The sequence below is a fragment of the Colletes latitarsis genome, chromosome 8 (assembly GCF_051014445.1).
Source record: "Colletes latitarsis isolate SP2378_abdomen chromosome 8, iyColLati1, whole genome shotgun sequence".
In the NCBI taxonomy this organism is placed as follows: domain Eukaryota; kingdom Metazoa; phylum Arthropoda; class Insecta; order Hymenoptera; family Colletidae; genus Colletes; species Colletes latitarsis.
In genome coordinates this window covers 7,108,246-7,120,966 of record NC_135141.1, presented here as the reverse complement: position 1 = coordinate 7,120,966, position 12,721 = coordinate 7,108,246, and positions in this window count along the sequence as shown.

The window sequence follows — 12,721 nt, the reverse complement described above, 5'->3', positions numbered from 1 at the left end:
GAGGCGGAGTATATGAACATGAGCGAGGCCGCAAAAGAGGCCATATACTTGCGGCGTTTTTTCTCCGAATTAGGTTTCGAATCAAAATCGAAAATCGATTTATATTGCGACAATCAGGGTGCGATTAGGCTCGCGGAAAATCCTGTATTTCACAATCGTACAAAACATATCGATGTAAGGCATCATTTCGTCCGTGACGTTTTGAAAGGGAAAGAGATACAATTAAAATACATACCAACCGGCGAAATGATTGCCGATGTGTTTACGAAAGGACTACCGGGTCCAAAACATAAAGAGATGTCCAAAAGACTTGGATTAGACTTCCCGACATAAAGCGAGACAGTCAAACGTTTCCGTCTCGAGGGGAAGTGTTGTCATGGGAAGCCGCCGCGTTACATTGTATTACGAGACGAAAGCCGTTAACGGTTCGCCTTACACACGCCGTGATTTGCACACGGCGTGGTTTGCACACGGCCTGGCCTGCACACGTGGACCGATCGCGTTCTAGCTTTTTCGGCGATCGGCAATTGTCAAGCGAACCGCTACTTAAACGAAGCTTCGCGGCGTGTGACCCCTAGATCGTCTTGAGCTCTCGTAGCGACACGTAATGTATTCTGTTTTGTTATAATAAAGTTATTCTGTTACTGTTATCTGTGGGTATACTTTCCAATGTGGACCACTGCGGATCTCCTATTGTCCTCCTATTAACAATAATATATTCACTATTGTAGGAGTTATGGCTGTTTGAAAGTATGGACCATTTTATTGGGGGTTCTCTCATTTTACGGGATCAAGGAACAACTTTTTCAATATTCTTAGAATTTCTACATATTCTTCATAAAAATACGCATTGTTTGCCGTTTGAAACATTAGAATCCTCCAATCCGTTCAGAAGTTTCGATGTTTTAAAGATTCGCATGAAAATTCGGCAGACATTTCTGGCCAGAAATTGTATTTTCGATAAGGAATATTTTTCTCGAAAGTGGATAGGATTTCGGGCGTATATCTTTTGACCGAAAATGCTTGTAATGGGCCCCTGCAACTGAAAATAATTGTTCCAAAACGATTCAAAATTCTTTTTTTTTCACCCAAAACTTTCAACTCCTACTCGAATTTTTTTGTCGAAAGTGAGTAGGATTTCAGAGGTGTGTTTATTCACCAAACATGCTTGTAATTGGCCTCCGCAACCAAAAATAATTTTTTCGGAATGATTTGAGAATTTTTAATTTAATTTTTTAATAACTTTTTAACGATGCCTCAATCAACAAATTGATGTTCTTAATTTTCATCTTATTTTGGCCTCTAGAATCTTCCATTAAAATTTTTCTCAGGGGTGGCCGAACACCCTGTATATTTCAGGTTGAAATATTTGTAAAATGCTTTTAGAACATTTATAAATAAATATAGATCATTGTTATATAGGTAGCGTTTGGAAAAAAATAATGAATAAAGAAAAAATAGCTAAGTCCAAAAGGAAGATTCGGACTTGCGGTCAAAAAACTTTCAGCGGTACCACAGTCGGACACTACTGCTGCGTCAACGGCGCCGTTGCAAATATCGTTGATTCTTTACGAAATATTTCGCTTAACGGTTGGCTTTATTTTATTTTTTCAAATCTTATATAATTCTGCTTAGTGTAGAAACATTAAACAGTTTATAAAGCACTCATATATTGAAGAATGCATAAAAATTCAACGTGTAAGTTACTCTAATACGTAGAAAATGAGGAAAAAATCGGTTTTTATTTTTTTTCACTGCGACGCACCAAAATGAAAAATCTGAAAAAAATTCAGAATAATAGTAATAGCAATACCTGTTTACTGTAGAAGTATAAAAGTAGTTCCGGACCTGCTTCAATACGTAATTGGCATTTTTCGGCATTTTTTGCGTTTTTTTATTTTTTACTACCTGGTTCTTCAATCAAAAAATCTGAAAATCTCCCAATATATGTGCCCCGGTACACGAAATGTCTCTGAATTTTTTTACATTTTTTTACTCAATAGGTCAAGAGAAATTGTACAAAAACATGATTTTAGTTTTCACCCCATTACTACCCCCACGGTCCACATTTCAAGTTAAAAATTGGCACATAGGGTTTTCTTTCGATAAGCTATCGAATTACCTATTGCACGTTCAATTTGCTTTTCGAGCACATTTGACCCCCTTATTCGGCTATACCCTTTGGATTAAGGCCACATTTGACCCTTGCATTTGCTTATACCCTTTCAGAATTGAGTGTATAAAGAATATAACACAATATTTAAGATAACTGACATGCTATTATGCTATAACACTACATTATCTAATGTGTTGGATAAATATCCAATGGACCAACGACACTTAATGTTTGGGATATTGAACCCTTGTAAAAATGAACCTTATTTTTACAGGAAAAGGAGAATGAGAAAATAATATAAAATCATAAAAAATCAGAATATAAAGGCATGAAGAGGACTCTTTTTATACAAAATAAATTAAATTGTTTTATATACAAGTCCAATTATGATTTCTATTGAAATGTGATTTTAAGATAAAAGATGTATTAAAGGAGGAAACCACTGAGACGACTAAAAATATAGGCAATTTTCAAGAATTATTTGGGCCTAACTATGAAACCTTTTCTGATAAATGTTTAATGTTTTCGAAAGTACATTTCTTGAGTTACTTCTTGTAAAAATTCGTATAAAAATATTAATTATTATAGCTATAATAGGAACCAGCATGAGAAGCCTCCAAAAATTTGTTAAAAACGGACGGACGTGTAATTTTTCACTGCAAGTTGTGAAACAAGTAATCAAGCAAGCACGTACGGATTTTTAAGAATAATTATTTATTATAAAATGATGTAACTTTGAAGGAAAAATCTCTGAAAACTGTAACAAACATCGAAACTAATTATTCCATCGAAAATTCCGTACATGCAATTGAAGACAATAGTATTAGGAACCACTATGCAAAATTTTGAGTAAATCGAATGAATATTGACTAAGTTATTGAGCCGCCCAATTTGGAAAATGTGTTTAAAATTTTGACATAAAAAATAAGTTGCCAGTTGAACCACTTTAGTCGTGTATCGGAACATTCTAAATATTCTTGATTCACACAATTATCTCGATCAAAATACTTCTCATTCATATAAAACCTTTACCACAGCAGAAATAATAAGAGATTCAAATAAATGTCCAGAAGTAAAGAGCAGTTAAATTCAAGCGTTATGCATTGAAATGCATTATTCAATGCGTTTGAATAACGCATTTTCTATTACAATAGAAAATTACATTTTCTACATCCACTAAATCTTCTGTAACTTTGTCATTTTTGCGAATTTTACTTTAATATTTTAGGGGGTCATTCTTAAACCCCCAAGCATTGAAACGAGATAAAAAAATTTCGAATTTTTCAATTTGTCACAGTGGTTTCCCCCCTTAAATTCAAACCCTTTTTATTTTTCCAACTCACAGTTTTAAAAATAATTTAAATATTTACAACAAAAGGATAACCGATATAAAATATTTAATAAAATTTAAATATCAGACATTCACAGTATTAACAAAAGATAATATTACTACTATTGTGACATTTTTACTTGATTATAATGTAAATATAGATACTTTGATTGGTATATTTCTAGCAAACGGACCGTTCACCGATCGGGATGAGTTAGACATTCGATTCGTCTAATTCAGTACATTATTAGTATGCATTTAATTATTTGCAGAAATTTGTTATGTTTGTTTAAACTTGTCGTTCACAGGTAGAAATAAGTAACTGTCGTTATTATGTTCATGGCGTAAATTATAAACGCCAGGTAGTCAAATGCTAATTTGTTAAACATGTATTGAATGAAATTTTTGCTATTTCTGCTAATATTTCATTGAATAAATCCCTATTTTCTTCTTAGGTACATTTCTTAAATACGTAATGTCTCAGGCATCCAATGAAAATACTCTTCCTGAAAACATAAAATATTAATAGTATTATATGTTATAAAAAGGATTAAAGAATGTGTAGCATGCCTCCAAGTGGTTTCAATTTAAATTTGACGCTGTGATTAATTTTCAAGTGGCCTCTGTGATATTTTCTATGACAAAATGTTGATTCATCAATCTCGACAATCTTCTCTACTCTTTCAATTGCTTATTTAATTTTAGTTATATAATAATATGACATTGCTTATAATTGTATATTAGCATATATGTTAATTTTAAGACATCTGTAGTTGAGTTTGGTTTTAGAAAACCATGTTCTTTGTTTTGCAAATATCTTTATATTACAACGTCTTTTGCATTTAGTTTGATTGACAGATTCTGGAGTAGTTATCCTGCATTGTCAATGTTCATATACCATTTTCATGACATTTCCACATTGCAGACAGTATAAGAAATAGAAGAAAAACAGAAATTGTTTCAATTGTCATTTCTGATTTTCTTCTATTTCTTGTACTTTATGAATTTTGTTCAATTGTGCTATAAAAATGAGTACATTTTTGTAGTTCCAAAAGAATGGAACTTATTTAAATTGCACGAATTTTGTAAAAAGAAAGAAGCCTTATTGAAATTTTTGCAAGACAAAAAGTTATTTACCAAAAATCTTAATTATACACAGTGTGGAAATGCAATGAAACCGATAAATGAAAATTGGCGATGTAAAAGGTCAATTGCAGCATCTGCCACAATGCTTGCAAAAGAAAACGAATTTGTAATATAAAAAATATCCATAAAGCGTGGAACATGGTTTTCGAAAACAAAACTTCCTTATGAAACAGTGTTAAAATTAGCTTATATGTTGGTCTACAATTTTGAACAGTATCATATTATATACGAATTAGAATTAAATAAAAACACTGTCTCCCAATGGAATTACTTCCTGAAGCAAATGATGTTTGACTGGTTGCAAAATTCATGCAAAATATTTGGCGGACCAGGGAAAGTTGTAGAAATAGATGAATCCAAATTCGACCAGAGAAAATAACATAGAGGCCATCATGTGGAATGGTAGTGGGTTTTCGGAGGCATTGAAAGAGAAACTGGGAAAATATTTCTGGTCTGTATTGAAAGTGGGAACACAGAGTCCCTTCTTTCGATAATCAAATAGTGAATAGTGTCAGGAACTACGATAATATCAGACTGTTGCAAAGCATATAACGTTTTGGAAAAGGAAGGATATAAACATCTTACTGTAAATCATAATTTACATTTTAATGATCTGAAAACAGGCACTCATATGAATGCAATTGAAAGTACATGTAGGCATACTAAACACTTTTTACCTGAACACTGTCCATTAGTATTTGCAATTTCACATGTTCTTTAATATTTTTTGTAACAAATAATATCATAAATATTTTCTATTTTCAGCAAAAAAGATAATTTCATAGGATACTTGAGCCATTATGTGTTTTGCAAATCTTCTAAGGAATGAAATGATGATTTATTTAATCAATTAATAACAGAAATTGCAGAAATATCATTTGATTCTATAGAGAATCAGAACATACAAGATTTAGATGATGTTAATGAAATTTAATAATAAAAATAAGTTAAACCAACGCACTGTATAGAATAGTAATTTATTATATTGTCAAACTGTAAACACTGTCAGAGGGGGGTGGCAACACTTTTTAGTTGTTGCTGCATATACTATCTACCTGACCAACTCATGCAAAGTATGTGCGTAAAAAAATGATTTTTATGCATACACGTTCTACAAATTCCCATTTCACAGTCTAGCACTTTCAAATTAGATCAATTATTTATAATTTGTAACATGAACACAGCAACGATAGTCACTTGTTTCTACCTGTGAACTTGTCAAAAAATATACTTAATCTTACTTTTTTACTGTAACTTTACAACCAGTTTATAAAAAAATAACGAATTTCCGCAAATAATAAAATGGATATTAATAATCTACTGAATTAGACGAATCGAATGACGTCTAACTCACCCCGATCAGTGAACAGTCCGTTTGCTAGGAATGTTCCAATATTTTAAAGAGCATAAATTAGCATACAACTTTATAAAATATTATATAAGCGACAGAAGTAATTTAAGTAATCTAAATGTTATGGCTGCAACTGAATCTTTAATTATAAAATGATGGATTCATTTTATTAGTAGTCTAACTAATAATATTAAGTTCTATGTTAAGACATTTGTTAATAAATATAGAGATAATGCTGATGATTTACCCAGATTTATTAAAGTAAGTGTATATATGTCTATCTTTATATCTTGTGTATTGGATAATATAGATTTAAATTCTTCTATTTATGAATTATGGATAAACTTAAGTATTTTACAGGACTTGTCAAAAACGTTTTTTCTTTTTTTATAAATTTGTTTTATAAAACAACCAATTAAATTAATTTGCATGAATTCATGTGATAAAACTATATAAAGATTTTTGTAGCATGAGAGACAAAACTTACAGAGGTTTTTATAGAAAATTTTTAAATAAAATGTTTACTTAAATGTTAAGACTTACCTTTTGTAAAAACCAACGATATCGACAGTGTAAATCGCCTTATGTTCGTGCCCGGTGAAGTAGCACACGTGCTCGATTTAGGGTATGTACGTTCCTTACGTACCACATTTTCGATGTATACTTTTACACCAAAATTTTCAAGGAGCATCCCATCCTCGTCGCCAAATTGTAGTGTCCTTGAATTCAGGTGTCTGGTTAGATGCAAATCTTCGTTGATCGTCTACCGTCAACTTTGTTAATAACAACTCGTGAATGCAGGACAGTCTTTGTATGTCTAACTATACGATTCCACTCCAACTTGGTTGTCGAAAAGATAAATGATTATAACTCAAGATTAACAAGAACACAACGGACCTATATTTCTTTAGTTTCATATTACACTTGGTTTTTCACACGCGTCTCGACTCGATGAATTTAACCGAGGAAGTGTCGGGATTTCCCGAAGAAGAAGAAAAACATTCTTTGCTTCGGGAAGAAAGTGGAAGAACGCGATCCCATCGTGCTGCACTGGGCGCATAGCCTTAAGGCGGGTTTGCACGCGCTCATATGAGTACGTTTCATGTGAGTTACTGTATGAACGAGACCGCAAATTTCGATCCTATAAGAAAATGTCTCAGCATACTATCATGTTGTTTAGTTTTTTTTAACCATAAATAAATCCAATTCAATGCATGTACGCATTGTTATTAATAGCAACGATAACAGGGAATTCCATTGTCATTCCTAGACGTGAACTCATTCAAGCGGTTAAATGATATTTATTTAAGTACTAACACCCATTTCAATTCGTGGCGGGACTTGGCCACGTGATTCTCCAATCAACGAAAACCTACTGTTACGCTATCGCGTGAATTTAAGCTTAGTAAATGTTAAAAAGCTGATGCCTTTAAATACGAAGTCTGAATAGAGGAATAAGAGTTTACAGGGAAAGTGATTACAAGAAAGTGGTTTTCTTTCGTCGGCCTTACGTGGTCGACCGTTTATTACGAAAATAGTAATTTAAACAAAAAAAAAAAACAAGAAAACGAAATTAAATTGTAACAAAAATAAGAATAGAAAATATAACAAAATTAAAGATTAAATCAATATAATTTCGTCGCCTAGACCCTGGACGGTTATCGAACTCGCCGCGTTGGAGTAGACTTGTCGGGTCCCTAGACCGTGACTAACTTTCTCTAGGCCGCGTAGATCCGAGAGCGAAGGCGGGTGATTCAACTGTGGCCAAGACCAGATGCCAATTAACCGCAAGTTTATTTTATGCAACAAATGAACAAGTAACAGGTAACAATGATGATAACAACAATGGTAATAACTATGGTAACAACAATGATAATAATGATAACAATAACAAGAACGCGAACAACAAGAACGTTAACAACACGATGGGCGAATCACGAGGAAACTGACTGCTGGTACCGAGACCGGACTGCCGAGCTGTGGTCGAGGCGCAGGTCAAACTCAGAGTGAACAGCTACCGCGGCTCTTCGGCAGCAAGCCGGCTCGTTCCGCACAACCCCCGCTCGCTTCTTAACGGCTGCGGAAAGTTCCCAGCCACCGCAACCGTTTTTAACGGTTGGTGCCATCGCCAGCGCCAGAAGAGGGCGCGGCCGTAGCTCCTGCTTCCGGTACCGCGGCCGCGACGGTGTCGCCACAGACTTGGATTCCTATAATCAGAAAAACACGGCTATGTGTCAGGCACACGTAAACATGTTGTACGCATCTGTGCCGCGCTTGTTTCCTCGCGCTCCTGGCGTCGTTATTCGAACGTACAGGAACGGCGAATTTCGCTTGCTCGTGATATACGAACGCGCTAGTGGACTGTATTTTTTGTTAGCGTAGACAAAGAATTAATTTCTTATCTATGTTGGTTGCAGTCTATTACCTAGTGGTCTCCAAATTCACTTCACCCGTGAATCTGTCCACTGACTCTATGCGTCGAAACGCAGTGCAGTGCAACAGCTCAACCGTCAATCTGCGACTTCTCTTAAACGTTCTAAAAGATAACTTATTGTTCGGGGGTTGCAGTACGAAGCCCGACAGCACTTGGATAACTGCACGTTGCACATCTATTCGTTGCACTTAGCAGTATTTGAACCACGTGGGAGCCTGACCCACGACTCCGTTACTCCTTCGCACAGGTGCTCCTCTAACCGTTACACCGGTGGGATCTGTAGAAGTAAGGATTCGCAGACCGGAAAAATCAGGCGTTCTTTGTGGACGTCGACCCGACTACAATGGACCCACCTGGATGGTTCACCACGTAGGTGCCTCCCTTAGGTGTCTTCTCAGCCTAGCGGTAATCACAAGAAAATTGAAGCGTAATTATGCCAACTTTCTTATGTCTCGATCGTTTATACGATCGAGACGACCGCTCAATTCTGCACGGAGGGATTGAACACCCTACTGGTGTATGTTCTCGATCATTTGACAGGGGATCGAACACCCTACTGGTGTATTTTTTCGATCTTCTGCCGCAGTACTGATATCGTGAAATCTCGATTGACAAATCCCTTACGAGATTCCTGGGTGCACTTGACCGAATCTCAAAACGATCCGTTCGTCAAAGAAAAGGCGGATTATTTCCACACATTTCTCGAGTTTAACGAATTCTCAGCTGTGCGAGGTCAATCATTGGACCCGCACCAGACTGAACATCTACTCTTTACACCCGTCAAATACAGGCAGAACAGTTCTAAAACTAAACAATCAAAACATTCCTTTCGTAAATCTTTCTGTTCGAGCGGAATCGGGAGCCGATACACTCTAGTGAGAAGTCTACGTAGGACTACGCGGATTGACAGCCGAAGACACGGCCGCGTTACTCTAATTAGATGTTACGCGGCGCTGTCTTAAATTTTGACAGTCTTCCTCCGTCTAATTCTTTGCGCGCTACTGATGTCATCAACACCGTTGGAACACTCGAATCGAAGGTAATGAGCCGTTACCGATGTCACAAAAACAAGTAATAACCGCGTTTTTGTATCACTGTTCACGGTACGAACTCTCCTAGAGAGAATCTCAGGATTGTCACGTACACTAACAGGATTAACGGTAATTGCAGCCGAGGATAATCGCTCGGCATTATGCAATCTTTAAATAGTACATATAGCGCCGCAACAGGAATTAATGGGAACTCGATTAATAACTATCGACTGCGCGACCATGTAACACCTGTTGCGTTCCGCTCTGTGGTCTAGGGGAATAAGGAGCTGGGTTTGTGCCCGCAGAGCACTGAACCGCTCTGCTCGGCGAGGCATACAAAATAAAACTTAGCAATATTTTATTTATCAACTATTTTATTTATTCAGACTTTTCGATAATTTTGATATTCGCTCCACTGTCTCGAGAATTGATCTGCTGCTCCGCGAAAATATTCTCGTGGTCCTCGGCGTTCATCCCTTCTCCAGGAGAAAATTCTAGATTCTCCTTCCAGGTTGTCCTGGTCCAATGGGGGGTTGAGCCCTACCCCGTTCGTTAGGATCTTCTTCAATCGGCGATCCATCCCCGAGCCGTGAGGTGATGGGAGCTACGCGACCATGTTCGTAATGGGCACATGTGGTACGGGAAAGTGTGGGAGTTCAGAGCGGAAACGAAACTAGCTAGTGGGCCCAAGTAACCCTTAAGGAAATTTATGACCCTCTTGGAGAAAATAAACGAAAACGCGAAGTGAAGTACCGTGAGGGTTCCGTTGTGTTTCAAGATCCTCGCGAGATTTAGCAGAAATAGAAATTCGTCAGGAGACGACGGAAACTCCGATTCGACACAGTCTTTAAAAAATAAACCAAGTATTTCTAAGGAATGCCTTCTTTTCTCTCTCGACCCTTGACTTTCCTTTGTTTGATCGTACACGTTGAATCTTATACAATAGCGATGTACATTACAAGGCGCTAGTTCGTTTGAATCTCACTCCGAATTTTAATGGAGTTACATGATCGCGCACTCGATGGTCATTAATCGAGTTCCCATTAATTCCCGTCACAACGCTATATGTACTGAACTTAAATTCACGCGATAGCGTAACAACAGTATCATGATCTAGTATTATTTGCACTAAAATTTAGGGGATCCAGTTACGCAGATGTTGCGTCCCGATCGGTGATCTAGGAGGTTCAGGAGGTGGGTTGATGCCCGTGGAATGCAGAACTGCTCTGTTCGATGAGGCGCACAAAATAAAATCTTAGAAAATTTCCGGTGTAACTCCAACAATTTACTTTATTCGGTAGATTGACGCACTTGGCCGTATTTTAGATATTCGCTGTACTCTTTCGAGAATTGATCTGCTCTCTGAGTTCTGATTTTTACAGTAAGCAAACCTCGTGAACCCCTACCAAGGTGACAGTGACGAACGTTACTTATTGTTAGCGGAGGGAGGATTGGTCAAGCCAATTCTCAACGTCGTCACCTTGGTAAGGCGGTTCCTAACATTTTGCAACATTCCCGCCCACTCTGTTGTCTAGTGTCCAGATAGGCCACACAAGAGTGAGCGAGAACGCTGCATTTTTAATAATAATTTGAAGAATACCATCGGCGGCTCCCCAAGACCACAGTGTTCCGCAATTGTATGCCCACGCGGGTTTACGGTACGGCAGTCGCTATTGGGGCGAGGAAGAGCTCTAAAGATTCTAGGCCTCAAGTGCAGTTTAGAGTTTCCCTTAATGACTGTAATGTACTTTGCTAAATAAAAAGGTCTCGAAATTTGATTCCTCAAAAATAGCGGAGAAGTCACGTCTGTACCGTAAACCTGTTTTTCCCGGCTTGATTTGCCCGCGTTGAATTTCATACAATAGAAATATACATTATAGTACGCGAATTCGTTTGAATCTCGCTCGCTTGAATTGCGAACTCGATAGTGATTAATCCAATTCTAAGAAATTCCCGTCGCGGCGCTACATGTACTAAACTCGAGTTCACGGGATAGCGTAATGCAGTTATGTCAAATATCGAAAATAGTATTACGAAATTTAGTAGCACGTAACGAACTTCAAATCGAAATCTCTTTTTCAAACATACGAGAATAATTCTTGACGCATTCCCCTAATAATTTTTAAATAAATTTTCTACAGTAGCCAAACAGGGGTCTACGCGATAACCGTTTCTATTTAGAGATGGCGTGCAAAATCACTAACAGCGATTTATCACAGTGATCACAAAATCACGATCACGCTCGTGATTAAACTCCATTCACGACCATGATGCGAAAGATGGCGTTTTAGTAGCGGTTCACGTTAACTGTGATCGTTAGTGTGGCGTCCAACGTGGGGCTGGAACGCCTCTAGACTCGGGTCGACAACTCGTCGATTTGGCTCTTGTGTCCGCACGGTGGAACCGTGGTCTAGAGGGAAAAGCGGCAGGAAAATGCAGGGTGCTGTGCCACCCCAATGAGAAACGGTACTTCACGACAGTAGGTTAACAAGTTTTACTGTTTTAATAGATACAATTGTTATCACACGCAACGCGGTCTTTGTTCAACATGGCGGCCACGTCACGAGGTTGCACACGCGGTTACAAAACTAAACCAGAATGAGTGGTCTACCACCAGTGGCCAATGTCGGCTCACTAGTAACCAGTGTGGTCAGATTTGGCATAATTCAGTGCATCGACGTTGACACTAGAAACGATGAACTTTTTTAGCGTCTAACGGATTGGGTGGGGAAGCAGGCATATACTACTGCAGGAGCCACGTGTACGTAAGTTGGGCACTTCGCACAACTTCGGGAAATCGATAAAGAACGCTAGTGTGAGTCTTTCCTTCTTGCTTTTGTAAAAGAGGAACAATTGAAATACGACCTCGCGATAATCGACATACGATTCCATGTCTTGACTATCCAAGCATTTTTACTTTTCGACCTATGTAAGGTATAAGGAAAGTACCATAATGAAAAAATTTTCGAAAAATTTTTTTTAACGGAAATACATGTTTTAAGATCCCCTAATCATATTGTGACTATTAAAAAAAGCAATTTTGTTTTTGTTCCTATGCTATTAACATGATTGAGCCTAAACGGGTAAATGAATTTCTCGTTTTAAGGTCTAATTAGATTTTGAGCGCGATCAGCTCCCGGATAATGATGATTATACGTGTTATAGTTTTATAATTATTTCGATACATATACAATATTTGATAAAATTTTTAATACGATTTATATAAATCTTAAGAAGGATTAAGATCAAATAAACTTTTCTTCTATTTTTTCTAGAAAGGAAAAATTAAATGAAATCTTATACATTACATATC